The sequence below is a fragment of the Crocodylus siamensis genome, chromosome 3, assembly GCF_052110815.1.
Source record: "Crocodylus siamensis isolate JL-2025a chromosome 3, ASM5211081v1, whole genome shotgun sequence".
In the NCBI taxonomy this organism is placed as follows: domain Eukaryota; kingdom Metazoa; phylum Chordata; order Crocodylia; family Crocodylidae; genus Crocodylus; species Crocodylus siamensis.
In genome coordinates this window covers 170,479,202-170,503,753 of record NC_143397.1, presented here as the reverse complement: position 1 = coordinate 170,503,753, position 24,552 = coordinate 170,479,202, and the positions used below count along the sequence as shown (strand labels likewise).

The 24,552-nt window shown below is 43.5% G+C and overlaps 1 protein-coding gene across 4 annotated transcripts in view; it reads right to left on the bottom strand.

Moving 5' to 3' along the window:
• The window catches only part of DLGAP1 (DLG associated protein 1), a 698,746-nt gene that overhangs the window by 664,599 nt on the left and 9,595 nt on the right, over positions 1-24,552 (bottom strand). For 3 of the 4 annotated variants that reach the window (XM_090039737.1, XM_090039733.1, XM_090039735.1), the window contains exon 2: positions 23,088-23,280. The exons of the other annotated variant lie outside the window; for it this stretch is intronic. The gene's annotated coding sequence lies outside the window, so the exon portion shown is untranslated. The remainder of the gene's footprint in view (positions 1-23,087; positions 23,281-24,552) is intronic. 4 annotated transcript variants of the gene reach the window in all.

Genomic DNA, 24,552 nt, shown 5'->3' with positions numbered 1-24,552 from the left:
AAGTTTACTGATGATACCAAGCTGTGGGGTAAAGTGAATACATCAGCAGGCAGGGACCGCATCCAGGCAGACCTGGATAGGTTAGAGAAGTGGGCAGATCTGAACAAGATGTGGTTCAACAAGGACAAGTGCAGAGTGCTGCACCTGGGGAGAGGGAACCAGCATTATGATTATAGGTTAGGGGCTGACCCTCTCAGCAGCACAGACGCGGAGAGAGATCTTGGAGTCATGATTGACTCCAGAATGAATATGGGTCACCAATGCAACGAAGCAATAGGCAGAGCCAACTGCACCCTATCATGCATCAACAGGGGCATCACTAACAGGTCCAGACAAGTCTTGCTCCCCCTCTATGCGGCGCTGGTCAGGGCGCAACTGGAGTACTGTGTTCAGTTCTGGGCGCCACACTTCAAGAGGGACGTGGAGAACCTGGAGAGGGTCTAAATCTTTTCCAAATCAATTTGGAGGCTCCAAATCGATTCAGAGGGGGTTTTTTTGGTCTCCTGATTTTATTCGGATTCAGTGATTTAGCCTCTGAATCAGGCTGAATCTTCTCTGAATTGAATCGGCAACTGAAGCTTCGCACACCTCTACTATACTTGGTCTCTTTGAACTATTGCACTCAAAGAGTAGTCATTAACGGTTCAGTGTCTTATAGGGAGGGCATATGAAGTGGAGTTCCCCCAGGGCTTGTCCTGGATCTGGTCTGTTGTTTAATGTTTCTACTAACGGTTTGGAGGATCAGATTGAGTTCATGCTTAGCAAATCTGGGAATGACACCAACATGGATGGAGTTGCAAACAGTCTGGAAGGTGGTATTAGGATTCAGAATGATTTTGGTAACCTAGAAAAATTATCTAAAATTAATCAAATGAAATTTGGTAAAGAAAAATATGAAGTCCTACACTTGAGAGAGTAATTCCATGTACAAATACAGATTGGTAAATGACTGATTAGACTGCAGTATTACAGAAAATGACTGGGGGATATAGTGGACCATATGCTGAATATAAGACAATAGTACTGTCTTGTTTCAGAAACAGCCAATAATGTACTAGGCTGCATTAATAGAACTATTGCTTCGAAGTCAAGGGAAGTGAGTCTTCTGTTCTAGTTGGCCCCACCTTAGAGTGCTGTGTCCAGTTTTGTCACTGTACTTCAAAGAAGACATGGATCATTTGGAAAGAGTCCGGTGGAGAACAGTAAAAACGATTAGGAGTCTGGGAAGCATGCCTTGAGGGAGAAGGGTCAAAGAACAGGGATTATTTAGTTTGGAGAAGAAAGACTGAGGGGAAGTATGATAAGTCTTCAAATATCTGAAGGATTGTTATAAAAACTTCAGTGATAGTTTATTCTCTGTGGGGCCAAGGAACAGGACAAGGAACAACTATCTTAAATTGTATTGAGGGTAACTTAGACTGCATATTAGGAAGAACTTTCTCACTGTAGTAGTAATTAATTGGAACAGACTACTCAAGATGGAAGGAGATTATGCAAACTTAGGAGGAGATGGAAGGTAAAATGAAATAATATCCAATGACATGCAGTGCAAAGTCATTGTCCCTAGGAACAAATACCAAGAATAGTTGTTTTTTTGTTTTTTTTCCAGTCGGGGGTCCCATTCATTGGAAAATGGCAATAGTGGAGAAACACCTGGATGTACCCTGGAAGAGACCCTATTCCCCCGAGCACCTCCTGGAGTAACAAGGAATACGTTGTTTGAGAGTAGGTTCAGGCTGGACATTAGAAGACACTACTTCACAGTCAGGGCAGCTAGGATCTGGAACCAACTTCTAAGGGAAGTGGTACTGGCTCCTACCTTGGGGGTCTTTTTATTTGTATTCCTGAAGAACTTCTTATTTATTCTAATATCATTTGCAAGGCCTAACTCAGCTCAAGTTTTTGGCGAGTCTCACTTTTTCCTTACTTAGACCAAATAGCCTTCAAGAAATATCCTTCTTCCATGATCAGTCTTCTTCCCCCATTCCTTGCAGGCTTCCCACTTAAAATGAATATTCTTCTTTGAGGTGGTCACTCATCTGGTGTGGTGTGGTGTGGTGTGATGTGGAGTTCTTCCCTGCACATTTGCTCCCTTTTGGAAATATACATTCCTGATAATTTTTACACAAGTGACTTAAAGAAAATTCAAGCCTACTTTATATCTCTACATTCCTGTTTCTCAACTCCTCACTCAGGTTGATTTCACTGACTAGCTCCTTTCACAGATTTCACAGACATTAGGGCTGGAAGGGACCTCGGAAGATCGAGTCCTGCCCCCTGCCCAAAGGGCAGGAAGTCAGCTGAGGTCATATGATCCAAGCAAGATAAGCATCCAATTTACTCTTGAAGATGTTCAATGTAAGTGCTTGAACCACCTCCGATGGCAGGCTGTTCCAGACCCTGGGGGCTCGGACAGTAAAGAAATTCTTCCTTATGTCCAGACTGAAACGGTCTTGCAGTAGTTTGTAACTGTTCAGCCTCGTCATCTTTTGGGGCGCTCTGGTGAACAAATGTTCTCCCAGATACTGGTGGTCACCCCTGATAAACTTATAGGTGGTCATCAGATCACCCGAGCCTGAGCTTTTCCAGACTTAAGAGCCTCATTGATCTCAGCCTGTCATCATAAGGTCTGTTTTCCTGACCTCTGATCATGTGCGTGGCTCTTCTCTGGACTCTCTCAAGCTTCTCCAGAATTGTGGGGCCCAAAACTGGATGCAGTAGTACAGCTGCAGCCTCACCAGGGCCAAGTACAATGGGAGAATGACGTCCCGCGATTTGCTTGAGAAGCATCTATGGATGCAAGCCTGTGTTTTGGTCACTTTACTAGCTGCAGCATCGCATTGCAGACTCATGTTCATCTTGTAGTCAATCATGACCCTCAAGTCTCTTTCTTCCGTAGAGCTAGCCAATGTAGCACTGCCAAGCCTATAAGGATGCTGCAGGTTTTTCCTCCCAAGGTGGAAAACATTGGATTTTTCAGTGTTAAACACCATCAGGTTCTCTTCCACCCATTTCTTGAGCCTGTCCAGGTCAGCCTGGATCACCCTCCTGTCTTCAGATGTGGATGCTTTGCCCCGAAGTTTGGTGTCATCGGCAAACTTGGCTAGTCCCCTTCTGATTCCAGTGTCCACATCATTAATGAAGATATTGAACAATATGGGTCCAAGGACAGAGTCTTGGAGGACCCCACTGGTCAAAGGGCACCATGACAATTGACTTCCATCTATTACCACCCTCTGGTTCCAACCACGAAGCCAATTTTCCAGCCAGCAGATCGTGGGGTGGAGGGGGTGGGTGGGTGGGTGCGTGTGTGTGTGTGTTTGTGTGTACCCAAGGTTTAGGTAAACCTTTTTTGTTTTCAGTATCTTATCTTTCTACATATTTTAAGTTGAAATCATTCAGCCCAAGGTTATTTAATTTAATCACTACTTACCCAAACCAACTCTAAAATAACATCATCACTTGGCAGTTCAGGGACAATTTGGTGAAGAAACTTCCGACTTGCACACTGAGCAATAAAACGTGTCTACCATTATTAACAGCATTTGTTCTGCAATCTATACCTGGGAAGTTTAAGTCTCCTATGTATTTATACAATTTCCTGCAGTATTTCTTTAAAAAGTGTTACAGATCCTTAACTAGTTCTAAATCCAAATCTAAGGGTGTATAGTAGATGCCAGATCCAAGAAGAATCTCTTTTCTCACTCTTCTCCAAAAGGAGTTTGACCCAAACAGATCCATGCATTCCCTTCTCATTTCTTCACAATAGTTAAACATATATCACATAGTTATCAGCATAGCTGGTGAGAATTACTGAACATGGGTATCAAGGGAAAAAGCAAGATTCCATTAAAGAAATATGGACACAGTATAAACACAACATTTAACAACTTGTATGTTCTTTAGGAACTGTTACCATAACTAAGACTATTAAAGTAATTATTCAGATGTGAAACTCTGTAAGAATACAGCAAGTTATACAAGTGTTATATTAGACTACTATATTTACACTCTCATGTTCACTAAACTATATTACAATCTGTTAAATAGAGGTGCACTGATACACCCAGCCCATATCAAATTGACACCGATATAGGACAAATTGACAGTATTGGAAATTGGCTTTTTTTGCCTGATGTCGCTGATAACGTGGCCAATATATGCCCATGCAAGTGCATAGCTGCAGCATGCACATGGCCAGGAGTGCAGCATCAGTCTGTTAAGTCTGGTGTGGGGAAAAGGTGAGGGGAAGGGAAGGGAAGGGGCGTGGGGGTGCAAATAGTGGACCCCGCAGTGAACTGGGGCATGGGCAGGCAGTGTACAGACAGGGTGGGGTGTGGGATGGAGCCACCAGCGACTCATCCAGAGGGCATGGGAGAGGCAACTCTCAACACTGCGCGGACCTTGGGAGGGCATGTGGGGCTGCCCCTGGATCTGTGCATGGGGCAGGGCAGGCTGGCACTGCAGGCTGAGCCCGGGGGCTGTTGGGCTGGGCTGCACTCAGAGTAGGCAGTAGTGATGCTGGGAGGGAGTCTATGGGGGCGGGGAGAGGGAGCTACAGTGAATTTTGGGGTAGCTGCAGCCCCCCACACTGTAACTTCCTGGCCCAGCCACCCACCAGGAAGAACCCAGTGCCACCCTGGCAGCCCACCCTGCCCTGGACAGATCCAGGGCACATGCCCCCCCATGGTGCATGCAGGGTGGGAGCTACCTGCGACCCCCAGATAAGCAGCTCATGGCTCCATCCCATGCTCCACCCTCCCCAGCTAAGCAGCATCTGCCCCAGCCCCACTCCCTCCCTCATTGTGGGGGCCTCAATCTGCACCCCCCGTGCCCCTTCCCTCCCCTCACCCCCTTCCCCTCATAACAGACTTACCAGCCTGACACTGGATTCCAAGCTGCCAGGCTGCATATCAGAATCGGATTGATATCAGCCAATATGGCTCCTTAAAAATCAGCCATCGGTATCAGCCTAAAAATCTCTATTGGTGCACCCCTATAAATAATATCTCTTTACAGCATTACAATTACCCAATTCCCAGATGCTACGGCAGTTGAGTGCCATGCAGAAGTATATCTAAATACCAATTAATAGATCCTTAGTAAAACAGATGATTTCTTACATTCATTACTACTGCCCTCTTGATACATGTGAAAAACTACTCTGATTTTGAGTAAAATATATAAGTAAAGGGAAAATTAGATCCCCTCAAGGCTGTCCTCTTTTTCACTACTCTTCCAGTCAAGAACTCCCAAAGCAATATCTGCCAATGACTGTGGTTTCCACCAAACAAGGGCCTGTCACAGGTATTAGGAAAGCTGCCATAGAAGAATTCCTACTGCTACTTACCACAGCATCCACTACTAAAATATTTGCAGAGAATTTAAGCAAAATATAGTGCCTTTTCTTTGAAGTGATTTATAAAAATTAACTATTAAAACTCACAACTTAACTTTCTGAAATATAAAAATAATTATGTCTTTTATACAGAAAGAGAAATTAAAGTGGAGCTGGTAAGTGACGCTCCAATGGTCTCAATGACAATACTAAAAATTAGGACTGAGGACTGCCTTTTCCAACATTCTGGTGAAAACTAGTTTTCTTTCTTTTAAAACCATCAATACTCAGAGACCACAAAACAGAAATTTTGCTGTTTAATTAAAATTTTAATACTTCACCTCCCATCTCAAATTAGATTATGTTTCACTAAAATATGATGTTTCCAAGAGGAAGCCCTTATCCACAGTTCAGTGATGGCCACAAACTATTTGAAACATTTGGATCCCAAAGTATTTTAATTTTAAGACCACGAGACATTATAAAATTGGGGGCGGGGGGGGGGGGGGAAAACAGGGAGGACCTAGAAATTGAATTCTAGTTAATCCCTTATGGCTTTGTAAGAAATCATTTTTCTTTCATTAAAGGGCTTTTTTTTAAACCAAATAATTTCAGTAAGTAGCCTCTCCCACCAATGAGTCAATTGCTGGCATATTATACAGTATTAGTTGCTTTGCATTTATCAAATAAATCATTTTCCCTTTCTGAAAAAGGAGCATTTTGCCAACACAAATAACATCCTAGCTTGCAGTAGGCTCAGTAATGCATCTGACAAATCAGTTTGTCTTAGCTCCTCCTCAGAGGTCAATAATATTGACATCTGGAATAATGTTAACTAATGAGATCAGAAATGCACATGACTATATCCTCTTTAGCTCCTCAGAAAGCATTAGGATTTTCTCTCACCAGATTCTATATTTTCTTAGCTCAATGATTAAATTTGTGGACAACTCCAAGCTGCGGGGAAATGTGGGCACATCTGAGGACAGGGTAAGAATCCAGAATGACTTTGACAGGTTGGTCCTATGGGCTCAACACAATCAGATGAGGTTCAATAGGGACAAGTGCTAGGTCCTTCACATCTGGGTAGGAAGAACCCTCATCATAACTATATGATAAGTGGTGGTCCCCTGGATGACACTGCATCTGAATGGGACCTGGGGGTGATAAACAACCAGAGGATGAATATGAGCCAACAGTGCAATGAAGTTGCCAACAGAGCAAATATAACTCTGGCGTCCATCGGTCGATGCATTGCCAATAGATCCAGAGAGGTGCTCCTCCTCCTCTGTTCCATATTGGTGAGACCACAACTGGACTACTGTGTCCAGTTCTGGGAACCATACTTCAAGAACTACTTTGCAGTTAGGGCTGCCAGGCTCTGGAATGGGCTCCCAAGAGAGGTGGTGCTCTCCCCTACCTTGGGGGTCTTCAAGAGGAGGTTAGATAGATATCCGGCTGGGGTATTATGATCCCAGCACTCGTTCCTGCCTAGGGCAGAGGGTCAGGCTTGGTGATCTGTTCAGGTCCCTTCTGACCCTAGAAACTAAGAATGTGGATAAGCTCAAAAGGGTACAGAGAAGGGCCACCCATATGATCAAGGGCCTGAAGGGCAGACTGTATGAAAAGAGACTCCAGGAATTGGGTTTGTTCAGTCTGAGTAAGAGAAGACAGAGAGGTGACTTGATAGCTGCCTGCAAGTATGTCAGGGGCGAACACCACGATCTAAAGGAGCAAATCTTCAGAAAGACACCTCTTGGGAAGATGAGGTCCAATGGGCAGAAGCTAGTTGAGGAAAAATTTAGGTTGGACATAAGGAAAAGCTTCTTTTCCATAAGAGTATCTAAAAACTGGAACATGCTCCCAGCACAGGTTGTGTAGTCACCATCCCTGGAGGTGTTCAAGAGGAGGCTAGACAAGTACCTCACTGAGCTCATTTGAGTGCAACTACCTCCTGCCCATGGCAGGGGACCGGATTTGATGATCTTACAGGTCCCTTCCAGTCCTACTGTTCTATGATTCTCCTGAGATAACATTAGGTTTTTTCCCACCAAATTCTTGCTCTTGGTAAAGGGATGCACATTATCCCCTGCCTGAAAACCGGCAAATTGAAGCACTCATACTTAGGAGAGTAACACCTACAATTATATTCTATTAATTTTAGATCCAGTGGGCCATAATACTTGGTGCAATTTTCTGCCTGTGCATTGTTTAGTATATTGTAAGGGGATGGGGGTGTGCCACTTACCGTGGGACCCCGATCCCCGGATGTCCCCTGGAGAGGAGGGGTACGCGTTGGACCGTCCCGCTTCGCCGCTCTCGCCTGCCACGACTTGATGGAAATATGGGGTTCACCCTTGCCGGGAAGCTGGCGGTCCACGTGGGGTACAGTACCTCCAAGGTCCAGGGGTCCTGAGGGCTCCTCCTCCCCTACACCCTCGCCCGGTCCTCCGGGTGGGGAGCCTCCGTTAGGGCTCCCTTGTCTTCGTCTTAGCTCCGCAGTGGGGGGGGGTACCCCACACTGCTGGGCCCTCCCCAGGAGTCCTATCAGCACCTAGTCTCCCTGGTGCTGATCGCTCCACTCGTCCTGAGGCGTCTCTACCTCAGGGTCTCACTCTCTCGACCCGGGGGAACTACAACTCTGCCCCCCCTGCCCGCGGGTCTTCCCCGCGGCCAAGCAGCCCGCAGCCGCCGGAGGAGGGTCCCTCCGACCCAGCCTCCCTTCCCGGCTTCCTCCGGTGCAATGGCCACCGGTCCCTTTTGTACCTCCATCCGTTCGGGGCCTGCTGCGCCCCCTGGCTCCGCCGCCTCCGGCCTTGCCGGCTGGTGCTGCGCCGCTCCTGGCTTCGCGGCGGTCGGCCTCACTGCCGCTGGTCCTTGCCGCCCGGCTCCCGGCTTTACCGCACCCGGCCCAGCTGCCTCTGGACCTCCGGCTCCCGGCTTCGCCGCCGCCGGCTCCCCGGCACTTGGCCTCGGCGCTGCCGGCTCCCGCTGCGTGGCACGCGGCGCGGCTGTACCTGCCTCCGCCGCTCCCGGCTCCGCAGCTCCCGGTCTCGCCGCTCCCGGCTCCGCGGCTCCCGCCGGAGCCTCCGTCCTCCTCTGCTCAGGGTAGGCGGTTCCTTTTTATCTCCCCACGCCGGTCCCGCGTCGGCGCGGTTCCAGTTCCGGGAAACCTTAAGTTCCCCGCCCGGCTTCCGGGCCCGGACCCGGAAGCGGGGCGGAACTCCGGGATTCCCCGCTCGGGCCGGGCCCCTCAGGGTCCTGGCCCCCTCACATATATTTTACTGTAGGTCACAACTAATAATACAAACACACATGAAAAGGAGCAGCTTCATTAAATCTAGGTGATATAAACAGAGAAGAAAGCATGTACAAAGTTAAGAGCATTTTTATCTGAAATTGAATCATCAGATATATTTTCTAATGCAAGTGTGTAGGAGAAAGCATCTGTTTTATATAAGGTACCATTTTAATCTTTATTACATTAAGTAGTGAAATCTAATAATCTGTCATGATTCTGCTACTCAGTAGAATAAAATATAACCTTGAGCAGTTATTCTTCCTGAAGCTTTCCAGGAGCAAGGACCTTATGTATTCAAAGACAGATAGTTTGTCACTGTTCACATCCAACTCATGTTAAAGAAGTCTGAATTTCAGCCAATCTCTGAAATGTTCTAGTACCATTTAATTCCATTTACTCTCCCTTCCAATCTACAATTAGTCTTCAAATAAGATCTGAGCAAACCATACTAAGTTTACCATCAAAATAAGCCTCTAAAATTGATTTTAAAAAAAACCTCTGCAAACAGATCACAAATTCCTTGCAGTAACAACTTTCCAATTTTTTCAATACATTTATTTTATACAAATCATATTTCTGCCTACATCTATATCTCAAAGATGCTTCATACACACCAAAGTATTACATTTTCAAAAAGTTTCCTTTGTAAAGTAAATAATGCTAACTTACTTTTTGTCCTTCAGAAAGATAAGCCTATGAAATGACAGAAAGGTAACAGTGCCATAGAGCAACAATCATAGGCATGGTTATACACCTGATTTTGGTCTGTTCTGAAATCCATGTTAGTGGTTGTCAAACTGAATTATGTATTAACTGCTGAAGCATTAAATCCATGTATTCTCAGTAACAGTATGTCTTTGTCCCTTATAACTCTGTTCATACCTAAAAACAAAATTCCTTAAGTACAATCTTATCAATACATTTTTAACAGCTAGGAAAACAAATACATCTAATTAGTCTGTCACAAAACTAAGCTACTGTTGTGCCTACAGTTAATAAAAACATACCTGAATCTAAAGGTTACTTCCAAGCTCCATACAAAACAACAAGCCCCAGTGCACTACCTAACTAAATAAAAGAAACATTACAAAGCTTTAACTAACTAGATGGTATCTGGTTGTCTTTAGGACACTTAATTATACAACAGCCATATCTGCTCAAATATAAGACAACCCAATTATAGCATGAGCCCCTCCCCCCCCAATAATTAGGTTCTATATATGGACAATTTTATATCGAATTTATACATTTTTTCAGGTCTAGAAACTAATTTATGGAGTTTTGTCTTGAATGTATCCCCCTCACACTACTATAGAGCAGGGAAAATAAGTCTGGGGGGTCAGGTAGCCCCTTTGCTCTCCACCTCCCAACTTCTTTCCACTGCAGCTCCTTTCTACTCCCCTTACAGATCACATGGAAGTGAAAAGCAAATCTGAAATAACTGATCTTGAAATAAGCATAGCTGTAGTAATTTGCATATGGTACCCACAGACCTAGTTCATCCAAAATTGATACATCTTACCTCTTAAAACTGCGGCAAATTTTAGCACAGGTGCTCCATAAAAACACTTTTTAAGGAGTGCTTTGGCACCTACTTATATATAGAACAAACAATAAATTGTATTAGTCCAAAGCCAAAAGGCTCATGATTTACCAACAGAGTCAACAGCATTTCAAGCCATGGTGACTCACAAAAGGAAAACACAAAAAGGAAGCCTATAAGAAGTGGAAACTTCAGCAACAACTGCAGAGGAGCATAACAGTATTGCTCAGGCATGCAGCAATGAAATCAGGAAGGCCAAAGCACAGTTGGGACATGAAGGGTAACAAGAAGGGTTTCTACAAGTACAACAGCAACAAGAGGAGGATCAGGGAAAGTGTGGGACCTTACTAAAGGTCAGGGGGGCAATCTAGTGACAGAGGATGCAGAAAACCCTTAAATGCTGAATGCCTTTTTCGCCTCAGTCTTCACAGGCAAGGTCAGCTCCCAGACTGCTGCACCTGGCAGCACAGTTTGGGAAGGAGGTGAGCAGCCAACAGTCATGAGAAAACAGGGTAGGGACTATTTAGAAAAGCTGGATGTGTACAAGCCCATGGGGCTGGATGGAATGAACCTGAGGGTACTGAGGGAGTTGGCTGATGTGACTACAGAACCACTGGCCATCACCTTTGAAAAACTCATGGTAATCAGACAACTAGAAAAGGGCAAATATAGTGCCCATCTTTAATAAAGAGAAGGAGAATACAGGGAACTACAGACTGGTCAACCTCACCTCAATCCCAGAAATAAATTTGGAGCAGGTCCTCAAGGAATCCATTTCTAAGCACTTGGAAGAGAAGAAGTTGATTAACAACAGTTAACATGGATTCACCAAGAGCAAGTCATGCTTGACCAACCTGATTGCCTTCTATGGTGAGATGACTGGCTCTGCAGATGCGGGGAGACCAATGGATGTGATATACCTTGACCTTAGCAAGGCTTTTGATATGGCCTCCCATGACATTCTTGCAAGCAAGCTAAGAAAGTACAGGTTGGATGAATGGAATGTAAGGTGGACAAAAAACTGGTTGGATTAGTTTTAGACTCAGAGGGTGGTGATGGCTAGAAAATGATATTCAGAGATTTGCTTTTAGGAATTGGCTTGTAGGTAAAATAGATATTGCATTAGAACAACGGTTTAGGGAAATAGCAAGGGTTAATTGATTTTTAAAAGTCTGTATGTGACATAGTTTCACAGCCACAAAGGAAGACACTGTATCTGATGCCAATGTTCATACATATCCTGGGAAATTAAAAACATCCAAACTTTATTTTCATAATAGAGATAGGCCTGGCTCAGAGGAGGGTTACAGTGCCCACTTGCAAAAACCCTTGGGATTTTCAGTTTCAAATAAAATGACCAAATTAAGGTGTGTAAGTGTGATAGGTTTATAAAGATAGGATTTTGGCTGAAAAAACAGAACGTGAGCAGTATGGCATCCCCAAGGAAACCAATCAATGACATCTGGGAATAAAGAGACATCAGAGGAGAAGGAATACAAAAAACGCGTTATGAATCTCAAAATGGGGGTCACTTTTATTTAGTCCAGGCTGTAGTACCTGATCCTCTATACTGGCTACCCCCTCCTCCTGAATCCTCAGGAATTCTTCTTCATCTTCCTGAGCAGTTTTGAACTGAAGCCCTATTGTTCCTATAGCCAGGTTTGCTAGGGCTTCCTTCTCTTTCCTGGCCCTGAACAATCATCAGTAATGCTCCAACCCTAATTCTAAACAGTGCAATATGGTGGCTTTCACATAGTCATGGGCATCATCCTTAGGAAGGGTTACAGTATGTGGCTTGTGCCTTCCCTACTAACAGGGATCCCAACTGGCTAGCCCACAGCATTCTATTGATCCCCATTTGTATCCCCATTCTCTTGAAAGAAGATGACACAGAGACTTGCATAGAATCCTTCATCATCTCATGCATCCAAAAGGATGTCCAATTTCATCTCCCATTCTTGTTGCTGAATGGCCTGCTGCTGTCGGACTTATAACATTCTGGTGACAGCATGTAGAGTCTGGTCTAATAGGTCAACTTGGGGTGCCAGATTCACATCCATTTCTATATCTGCCCTCCAGGGTCACACGTTTCATGTTTCCCAGCCAATGTGCCAATATGTAATTTCCCACAACGTTCACTTGAACACTTTGGCTTTGAGCCGATTGAACTCAGCTGCCTCCTTCCGGGTCAGTAGCGTGCCCTTCAGCAGGATTTCCCAAAAGGTCCCCAGGGGTTCTTTCCTGCCACATCTTGTTGTTAGGATTACGGTTGGGAAGAAGTTCTCTAACCCTGCCTCTCCTGGTTTCCTCTTCAGTCTCTCACTTTGGTCTTGGTCTCAGGGCTCTGCCTCCCCTACACCCAGCCTAGCACCAACCAGCAATGATGTTAGACCTTGGCTGAGTCTAACACAAAGTCAGTCAGTCACAGGTGGGCCTTAGCCCTTATCTGATCTCAGTCCCAGTTCAGACACTGTATCGTCCTTATTCAGGCTTCACGTCAGTCTGACTCATTACTGCATTCACCCCAGGGTGTCTTCCCTCAGAATACTTTCTCTCTCCCAGGGGCAACTCATGGTTTTAGTATCCTTTCTTTTTTTCTCTCCCCACAGGCTCACCATTGTCCCAACTCTGTCAGCTTCAGTTGGGATCCACAGCTTCAAGAGAGGTACATATCCTGGGTTCCTCCGAGCCAGCCTTAGTTGGGCATCCCAACTCTTGAGGTTACCGTCACTCACCCCTGCCAGGGCATTAGTTTGCTTCCTGCAACAACAGACTCTCAGGAGGCCTCACTTCTGGTCCTCCTTGAATATGGATTGCTGGCGCTTTTATCCCGCACTCCGAGGGCTGACCAACAAACCAATATCAGCATGCATCTACAAAACACGCCCACGCTGATGCATGGGAAAACATCTGATCTCCAGCAGCACTTCGAGGTTGCCACTTTTCTCTCCATCCCTGCACCAACATGGCTGGTCTTCTGGTGCCGGCATCTCTGCCATCATGCCTTTGATCTTCAGTGGCATTCTGCGGCCACCGCCTCTCCCTCCACTCTAGCATTAGAGGCAAGTTTTGGTTCATGGTGGTGTTTCCACCACAAATGAGTAAATGAAGGAGCTCTCTCATAAGGCCTTGTAATCTTATAAGCAGGTATAATTATGAAATAAAGGTGAACCATTAAAAAAGTAAATATTTTCCAATAGCTACAACACCAGGTACTACCGTTCTATTAAACTATAAATGCAGGAACTATTGTATTATATCACATATGAAGAATGGTAGTTATTAGTAAGTCATTATGACTTAATGGCATGCAGTTCATGAGAAATAACTTTTGAGTTTTGAACATGATACAAGAAATATGAACGTTAGAGACTTCTATTATATAGGACTTTACTGTTGTCGACAGGGAGAAAGACGCATGTATTTTGTAGGAGTAGAATGTTGAACTACTCTCCAAAGACAGAACTGTAAAGCATCTAAAGCCACAGCTGCAGTCACTTGCTTTTAAGAAAATACAAACATATGAGGAAAAAAGAATTGATGCAATACATTGGAGAGATGTATACATCTTTTGGTGGAGACATTCTCAGTACACCCTTATGCACAAAAAGATCTGTTAACTTACATAAGATTTGCACATACAAAGAAGATGAAAGATTAGAGCAAGCTGATACAGTGGGCATTAGTGTTTAGGTCAGCTGGAAGATATAACAAGTTAGACATGATTTTAAAAATGCCAAGTAAGGATTTTTGTTAAACTTGGTTTCATCTTTTTGCTACAAAATCCTGGTAAAAGTAGTTAAAAACTGCTAGTCTCTGGACAGTATCTTAATAACATTTTAATCATGAACACAGGCAAATCTAGCAATTCTTTTCTTGAAAATCTGATAAAGTGTTACCATTTTTTAAGTAAGTCTCATTACATTCCAGCTAAGCTCCTAAGACTAGTTAAGTTAAAAAGGTGATAGAGGAAATTATCAGTGTTACCATCAAAAATGAAACTTTCAGGGATGTTAGAGTTTTAAAACTGTTCACTGAGACACTGCTATACTTCCACTGTCTGGATCAGGAGCCTGAAACTGGATTGACGGGATTGCTCTGTCAAGGGGTTTGCCTTTTACTACCTGTGTGGATAACTTTCTAAGGCAGTTAGAATGTATTAAGCAGCTGAGATAAAAAATGCCAGGCTGCACAAGTTGGAGGAAAAAACAGAACAAGCTGAACTACACAGGATTACAAGATTGCAAAAATCTGAAGCAAGACATGAAAACGTTTAAAAAATTGACAAACTCAAACAAAAAATGGTACTATGAAAGTGGGTTACCACCACTACACAACAAAGATATAGTGCTTATTTCAGATGGACGAACGTGGAAACAAAAAACACTAGTTTTCCATCAAGCCCAGATCCTATAAAGTAGTTATACCAGAAGGACAGGTGTTAAGAGAAAACAGACATCACTTGCAGCTCGTAAAAGGGAGAAAAGAAGCAGCATCACAAGACTCACCAAAGGAAACAGAGCTAACATCAAAGTAACAAGAAATGACAGAGAAGGTTATTTCTGTGTCATTTTCAGAGACATTTGAACAAGGAAACTAAACAAGAACTGAACCTATAAGGATGGAGAATGCAGAGAAACTGAGACGATCACTTAGAGCTAACAAGCCAACACAAAGACCAATAGAAACCAGTTAAAATGTGCTTTAACTATGGGTTGAACTAAACTGCCAATGTTAGTATTATATGGGGATATGTTACATGCAAAAGGGGGGAAGATGTGTGGATACCTTTAAGTGTGTTATGTATAAATTGTTATATTTGCCTGTGGATTGCAGGAGGGAACAGCAGAATTGGAGACAAGGCACTACTCTCTGAATAAAAAAGTTTTATCATTCTATAAGCTTAACTCCTTGGTCTTTTGAGAACAACACACTATCCTTATGAATATTCACCTAAATGTGTATACAAGGCTCTGACTGCACACGTACATTTACAAATCTTGCACATAAAACAGAAGTTTGTTGGAAGTGAACAGAAGAACTCTGCTAAAATTCTATTTTTACTGCATATAATCCATTCCTACAATGGTGACTGAATATGCTCCATTCAGCAGCTGAGCAGGGCTTTCGTGCATTTGCTTAACCAGCATTATATGGGCCACCATGATACTTGTCACTGAAAGAGAGACTAGGTAGGCCATCTCAGCAATACTGCAGACTAGGAAAGAACAGAACCTAGGAAGTAGGAGACGCAAGCATAAGTGATGAGGTTAGGGACAGCTGATGAAGCAATAGCAGAAAGACCTAGAACCACTGAAACATACTCTCCTCTAGAACCTGAAACAGAATTCATGATTCTCAGCATTCCTCTGCCATCAGCAATGTTATACATGTGCAGGTGTAAATTTACAACCTTAGCTTTCATTTAATGTATGGTCCACCCAAAGATATCCATCCATAGAAATTGTAACATTTCTGCTTTCAGCTATGGAACAAAAATAATATAACAACTCTCCTTCCTATAGGAATCTTCAGCTCTATGCTAAATCTAGTAAAATGGGCTAAAGAGACTCCATGAAGAAACAGAATCCTGCTCATAAAGTCTACCTAACTGGACTTAGGCAAGTGGTTCTGCAAAACAGTCATCAGATGCCTAATGAGGCAGCTTGGCTCTTGGCTGCCAGAGGTGACAGCATGGCCAGCTGGCAGTGGTAAAGGCTATTATTTTTGCAGCTCCCTCCTCAACCAAGTTGGCACCCTGTGGATGCAGTCCCATTCACCCCCTCCACCCTTAGTTACACTGATGCCTGCAATTTTATGCTATGCTATGCCCAGAACATAATGTACACAAACCTCCCTTTTCCTGCAAAAACAGCTCCTAACTGTGCTATCAGGATTTTCACCTCAACAGTGGACCCAAGAATCACTTTAGAAGACAGAGATCTCAGATACATACCCACTCTGCTTCCACCCTTCAACCTTCAGAAGCTTCAGAATCACAGGACTGGGCTGCACAGACAACAATGCAAAGCAATAAATGTCCTCAGGGAAGCTTAGTGAGGAAGGAAACACAGAGCCCTAGCAGTACTGGATTACATTTCAGAAATCACACTACTCTAAGGATTTTTCTTAATACCTAAAAAGTAAAAACAATTTGTTTCCCCTTTATGTTTCCTCTTCCTCCATAACATATCACATTTTATCCTTTCACCAAATCTCTTGACTAGTGAAGTTTTTTTCCCTACAGGCACAACCAAAGAATTAAATGTCAAGGGGCAAATGTCAAAGGTATAAAAGAAGTTAAATGAAGCAAATGATAAACATCAGATCAAAAGTCAAAGTGTGGAGTGTGACAATAAATAACAGGTTTACAGAAAGAGTCTTTCAGAAATGTTACAGCAGACACATGCATAATGTTGACTGTCGATAGGCTCCAAAATATGACAAGTGCACATCAACAGCAGAATTTATCTGTGATCTTATTCTGTATGTGGTTGAAAATGACAGCCCATCAGTGTGTAATTATCATATATGACTAATGGAATATTAATGCAATATTCATTGCTTTAATTAGCAAATTCTTCTTGAAGGCTGGCTGACTTTTCACCCCTGGAAGTTTAATTGACATTGAGTTTGACAGTCTTAACTACTACAAGACCTTAGCAAGAGAAATACATACTACCTTAATCTTCCAGTATTTAAACTAAAAAACAGAATTTTATTCTGATGGGAAAAAAATCATCTCTGCACAGAAAGCACCAGGCACTACTTAAACTACACTTAAGCCCTCAAAACACCTCTAATATGGGGCATAAGTCAGGCATGGGACTTAGCAAGCCCATTGCACAGGGATACATTTTATCTTAAGATTGGAAGAAATCAGGGACAGCTTCACTCTTACCTCACAGATTGCTGCTTTGAAAAGTCTAAAACCACTAGCTAACATGTTCAAAAGCTGAATCTAGACTGGCATCCAGAGTGCACACCTGCACATTACTTCAATATGTTAAAAATGCCTTTTGCATGAGTACCAGCCTAAGCATATTCTAAGTGAGATAAAAATAACTAGAGACTCACAAGCACTGGAGTAATAACAAAGAAAACAAGGTGGCAACCAAGTGCCTCTGGACAATGCTTTAAGGAATAAAAAAACCAACCAAACTAAAATGAATATTGCTTAAGGGTCAGATTTTCATAAGTGTTCAGTACCCAGCAGTTCTCATTAAGAGCTCATAAAAGCTTATGAGTGCGGAACTCTTTTTAAAACGGAGTGTACACTAGCTCCCAAACTAGAAGCAGAATAGCATGTTAGAGTGGTGCTGCATATGGGTTAAGCAGATCTGCATCTGGGAGCACTGGACTATTGCTGCTATGCTGTTTCCAATTTAGGAAGTAGCACAGCATGTCTTAATACAGCAGTGTTTTTGTGCTATATAGACATATCTTTAAGCTTGTGTTTAAGATGCAATGAAGTCAGTGGAACTCATGTACAGTACAGAGCTACCCTTTGCAACTTATTTCCTTAATTGTTTACAACTAAGACAAGCTGCTTTATAACTATTTCCACACTTCAACCGTCAGAAGCTTCAGAATCACAGGACTGGGCTGCACAGACAACAATGCAAAGCAAAGGAGGAAGCTACTTATGAGTAGGGGTGTACCAAACTGGAGGAGGTGGCCAGCTGATTTTGCAAGCTTATTGTGGCAGGGCCTCACCACACCTCTGATTGGCTGAGAAGCCCCAGTGGCCCACCCCTCAGTACTGACTGGCTGAGACAGCTGTACCCATCATGCACCCTACCCCTTGCTGTTGATTTGTGGAGAGGAGCACAGCTGCATGACAGGAAGCCCTCTCAACCAATCACCAGCAAGGAGTGGGGCAGCAGCCATCCTGCCTGCTCACCTTCATGCTGGCAGCCCCCTTCTCCCTGGTGGGGAGCCAGAATTTTTTTTTTTTCATTTAGCTTCCCCCCCAGCAGGTTTCACAGAGATCACCCAATTTTGTGACCTCTGCGAAACTGCAATTTGAATAGATCCCTGCTTATAAGTCTGTCATCTTAGATACCTGAGAAATAAAGTATCAGCAGAAAGTCAGAAAGTAGTTTGCGTAGATTTAGGTTTTCCACCTCAAAAATAGGGAGGTGTTTGGTGTCTGTCACAAAATAGTACCATTTTCACGATTAATGAGAGACTAGTCTTCCTTGAATCCAATAATCCTGCTAAGAGAGCTTAGAAGGTTTTATTATATACATATGTTTTATACTTAATATATTGTCCTTTGGTAAAGTTACATGGTTTTCTGGATGTGTTCATAATTTTCACCTAATTCGTTTTTTAAAATGTGTTTATTTTGTCAATCAACACCAGTTTTATTTATTGACAAAGTAAATTTTAGGGCTTATTTCCTACCATTTCAGCATAACCTTGATTTTCATGTTAATTTCAGCCATATGTCACGGAGGCACATAAACCAACTTGCTACTCATGCAGGCTAGTATTACTGTTTCAATTCTGACACTAAAATTCTCAAAAATATTCTGTCTGAAGTTCAATAAATACATTTATTACATAGTGATATGTTAATCAGTAAGGAAACTCTAAGAAGAGGCACTGATCTTTAATAAATATGAACATAGGCCCCAATCCTTGCTGACGTAAAAGCTAGTTGCTCCATTCACCTTAGGGTGAACCATTTAATTCAACAGTATTTAATCAGACTACTATGAATTGTATCATTTATACCAAACCATGAAATATTTCCATACAATAAAAACCGTAAATGTACATTTTACTGTTGGATTCTTGACAAGCTTCTTTTTATGCCTTAAAAATCAAGGGATAGAATCCTTACCCCATTCAAGTCCATCACAGTTTTGTCATTGACTTCAAGGGCTTTACTTCTGTGTTCATCACAATGATATCTGAACACCTCTGACAGTCTGGCCTCAGAGTCAGTATGAGCAGGATTCATACAAATATAAACTGAGTTAATATAAATGGATTGGCTTTAGCGTAGTTGATAAATTTTGTGATTAATGAATGACTTAGAAATGAGTGTGTTTTTTCCATTCTATTTATAACGTATTTTACACAGTTATGTAGAAAATAAGATCATTTACTTGGCTTGTTTATAAAGTATAATTGTTTTTAAGTTCACCATTTTCAAATCAATGTAGTATTTTCATTTAAATTAACTTAAGCAACCGGCTACCATAAAACTCCCAGACCAATGCACACGGTAAATTTTCAGCCCTGGACCTGGTGCGCGGGATTAGACCCAGCGCACAGGAATAGAGCCAGGATGTGCTCTGGACCTGGCATGCAGGGTTGGTTCATGGCTAGACCCAATGCACAGCCCCACGTCAATGACAGGGGGTGCTTAATCTTTCCAGCACACAGGCCAGATGAGTAAATCGCAGCTGGTCCGCGAGCCAGATCTGGCATACAGGGTCAGATCACACCACATGGTAGGCCATGTATCAGGTGTGGGGCCACGCACCAAATCCAGCCATGGACTAGCCCTGCACACCAACCAGTCTAGGACCACAAACCAGCCCCATATGCCTGGTCTGGAGCTGCATGCTGGCTCTATTACCATGTGCTTGGTCAAATCCTGAGCATCAGCTCTAGGGCCACAAGCTGAACTTGTGCACCACCACATACCACAAACCACATACAGGGCCCAGCTGTGGACTGACCCTACACACTGGCCCAGTTTAGCAAGCCAAATAATGTGGCCTTGTGCATGGGGCTCCCAATAGTCCAAAAATTTACCAACAGTGGAGTGGTGGTAGTGTTAATTGCAACGGGATTTCCAAAGCCTCAGCAATTAACATTGTCACTGCTCCTCTGCTACCAAATTTTCCAAGCAATGGGGAGCCCCAGAGACTGGATGACTTGGATCTGTCGGTGGAAACCAGCCTGCAGGCCACACTTTAAGTACCACTAACCTATGAAATGCAAAATTCACTTTGGAATTGTCTTCATAAATAAAATCTCAAATATTTTAAATAGCAAAGGTAATAATTAGGGGTGTATGAAACAGGCCATATTCCATTTGGATTTGGCCCAAATCAGGGACAGTGATTCGATTCATTGATTTGGATCACTGTCCCCAATTCAATTGGGCTGAATCTGAAGATTTGATGCTGTTTTGGAGAATCAATGATTCGGCCATAGACACAGCTTTAAATGTTTTTTCTACATACCTCAAGATACCAGGTGCAGCTTGTATACACTGCAATGCTGGAGCAGATGGAGCATCCCACAGGAGCATAGGGGGCCCTGCCGCATGCTCAGTGGTAAACCCAGAAGTGGACTGGAACTACTTCCAGTCCACTTCCGGGTCCACCACCAAGCGAGCAGGGGGGCTCCCTGCACCCCTCTGGCTTGGAAATCAGTTGTGGGGGGACCTCAGGTGCCCCCCCCACCAGACCCAGGAAGCACCAGTCACTGAGCCAAATCTTGCCGAACCTCTCAGAATTGATTCAGAGGGTTTTGATTCAATTTGGAGAGATTAAAAGGTCTCCTGATTCGATTTGGACTTGGAGATTCAGCCACTGAAACAGGCCAAATCTCCACCAAATCTACCAAAGCATTGCACAGCCCTAGCAATGATAGATACTTTGTACTATACTTTTTATCTTCTTTTATGTTTTTACTACTGAATTTGAAAAAGTACACTTTAACACTCCATCCCAAAGTGCTGAGGGGATTGGCAGAGGTCATTGCGGGACCCCTGGCATGGCTTTACGAGCCTTCATGGTGCTCTGGCAAGGTGCCAGAGGACTGGAAAAGAGCCAATGTGGTCCCCATTTTCAAAAAAGGGAGGAAAGAGGACCCAGGAAACTACAAGCTTGTTAGTCTTACCTCAGTCCTGGGGAAGCTTTTTGAGAAAATTATCCATTGGCACATCAGCAAGCGACCAACAGGTGAGATTATGCTTAGGGGCAACCAACATGGGCTCATTAGGGGCAGGTCCTGTCAGACCAACCTGGCTGCCTTCTATGACCAGGTCACAAAATCCTTAGACGCAGGTGTCACGGTGGACATAGTCTTTCTGGACTTTAGGAAGGCCTTCGACACCGTCTCTCACCCAGTTCTCCTTAAAAAATTAGGCAACTGCGGTGTCAATGCCTACATAGTCAGATGGGTCACTATTTGGCTGAAGGGCCACATCCAGAGAGTGGTGGTGGATGGGTCATTTTTAACCTGGAGGGATGTGGGCAGTGGGGTTCCCAGGGCTTGGGGGACTGTTCAACATGTTCATCAGCGACTTGGACAAGGGGGTGAAAAGTACCTTGTTCAAATTCGCGGATGACACTAAGATGTGGGGAGAAGTGGACACACTAGAGGAGAGGGACAGGCTTCAATTAGATCTGGACAGCTTACAGGGGTAGGTGGATGAGAACAGGACGGGTTTCAATACAACAAGTGCAAGGTATTTCACCTGGGAAGGAAGAACCAGCAGCACACCTATAGACTGGGGAACTCCCTTCCCATCAGCACAGAGGCAGAAAAGGATCTTGGAGTCATTATTGACTCCAAGATGAACATGAGCCAACAATGTGAGGACACAATCAGGAAGCCTAACAGCACCTTGTCATGCATCCACAGATGCATCACGAGCAGGTCCAAGGAAGCGATCTTCCCCTTCTATGCGACATTGGTCAGGCTGCAGTGGGAGTACTGTGTCCAGTTCTGGGCGCCACACTTCAGGAGGGATGTGGACATCATCAAGAGCGTCCAGAGGAGGGCCACTCGCATAGTCAGAGGGCAACAGGGCAGGCCCTATGAGGAGAGGCTATGGGACTTGAATCTGTTCAGCCTCCACAAGAGAAGGCTGAGAGGGGATCTGGTAGCCTTCTACAAACTGGCCAAGAGGGACCAGCAAGCAATGGGAGATTCCCTGTTCCCCCGAGCACTACCAGAAATAACAAGGAAAAACTGCCATAAGTTGACAGAGAGTAGATTCAGGCTAGATATCAGGAGGCACTACTTCACAGTCAGAGTGGCTAGGATCTGGAACCAACTTCCAAGGGAAGTGGTGCTTGCTCCTACCCTGGGGGTCTTCAGAAGAAGGCTAGATAGACACCTAGCCAGGGTCATTTGACCCCAGTATTCTTTCCTGCTCATGGCAGGGTGTCAGACCTCAAATCTTCATCCCTTCCAACCCTAACATCTATGAATCTGCTCAGGTCCCTTCTGATTTTATCAACTGTGAAACTATGAAACAATGTACTAATTTACAACTAAGCTACAGAAGAAACACAAAATACATAGTGTTTCAGTTTATATAGTCTTCTTCTGTTTTAAGTCATAATTTACATATAAATCCTTTTCCTTTTACCGAGTACACAGTTGTTTCAAATTCATTACCCTAACAATATAGTTGTACCAAAAAGCAAACATTTCTTTAAAGCTGTCGGGAGAAAAAATATGCTATTTGTCACCAAGGAGATAATAAATATATCTTATTACTGTAGTCTGCATGATAGAGTTGATTTGCCATATTGTGGTATTCGACACACTGAAGAGGAGATGATTCCATTACACATTCCATCCTTGTTTGTCTTAATTTCAGTCTACTCTGATGCATAAGGTGACACTTACTGAATATTCTAGGGCCAAATTCTTCTCTGGCACAGACACTAAAGCTTCTAGAGAAAGTGAAGTTTTCCCATTAGTTGGGAAATTGTAAACTTCCTTTCTTCCCCATTTTTTTTCAGGAAATCATTGGACAAGGAAAGAATTACACAACCAAATATATGCCAGAAGTTAAACCTTTCGAAAAACAAAAGAGCTGACTTGATGCCACATTAAATTTAGTGAATATCATTTAGTCCTATTCATCCCTGGTAAAACTCCATTGATTTCAGGAACCATACACCAGAAGCAAACCTCACCTTTTGTATATAATATAGAGTAGTACCAATGTAATTTGTACTTTCTTGAAGCATTCAGTGGGATTTTAACTCAAACTGATGGATTCTGAGTGCACAAGAAGATAGGATCAGACCTCTTCTGATGTTAGGACTAGACCATGAGTCTCTTCAGCAGAATTGTTTCCTCAAATCTTCATATTTAACAGAGGTAGAGCTGGTTAAAAAAAGACAATAAATAAATATTGATATTATGGGGTATTTTTATTTTAAAAAATATTTATGCTATTCAACCAAATTAATCCAACTTTTAGAGAGTATTTTTACATGCTTTCCACAAAAGTGCTTAGGGAAAATACTTTGAAACTACATTCACTACAGTTAGGCACACTAAGATATTTCAGTAGCTATACAAACTGAATGAAACTCCACTGAGGATAAGTAAGAGTTTGCTGAGTATAACTAGGATAAAGATAATATGAAATGTATCAAAGAAACAACAAATGATCTTTTTTCAGTTCCATAAAACTGTGGGAAACAATCTATGGGCCTTTTCACACATTAATTTTAGGTGGCTCCTGGAACTCTGAACTCCTGGACTGCATACACATTAACAACTGAAACTAGTTTTAACTACACTTTAGGCAGCTTTAAAATTACACCACTTCAGGGCAGGTTTATATCCATCTGTGTTATCCAGGCCATGTTCCATTAATGTGTGGCTACTCCCCACAGATGAGGCACCCAAGTTGTTCAGTCCTCCAGCATCCCAGGATGCAGTGTTCCATACCCCACTCTCCTGTTCTGTGTGAACAAATTTCCTGTTCTGTGTGAACAAACTTTCCACTCCCTGAACTCTACTGCCCAGAAGGCAAATCTGGCACCAAACCAACCCCCCCTTCCTACCCCCAGGGGTGCAATACAGTACAAACAGCCTGCAGAGCACATAGCAGCTAGCCAGGTCACAAGCCACAGATGCAGGGTCCAGGAGCAGGGTCTTGGGGGTCAAGGGGAACAAGGTTGGGGCCCAGATTGGATCCCCATGAACTGCAGCTTCCCTTGCAGGCCTGGGTCAGGAGCTCCCCCAAAAGCACCTTTCCTTACTGCTCCCCCTCCCAGCTACGCCAAGAAGCATGACTAGCACCCCCACACCCCAATCTCAATTTATTAAAACATAAGACCATCTTTATTTCCTCATTTCTTTTTAAATTCTTTTTAACTTTTTATTTTGTCCCTCAGTGGCTGACTTCCTTCATTTCACTAACCTTCCCCCACCCTCATTTCCTTTCCACCTCCCATTCCATTAACTCCATGTCCATCAGCTTCATGTTTGCACCCCACCCCCTAATCCACCTCACATGCCCCCACCTAGAGCAGGGATAGAAGTCTATCCTGGCTCACCAGTCAGCTCCTAGTCCAGTTCCTCCTCACCAGCCTTCCAGTGGCAAGTCACAGCTAGCAGGTGAGGGAGCTTTTAGCTTTCAGATAC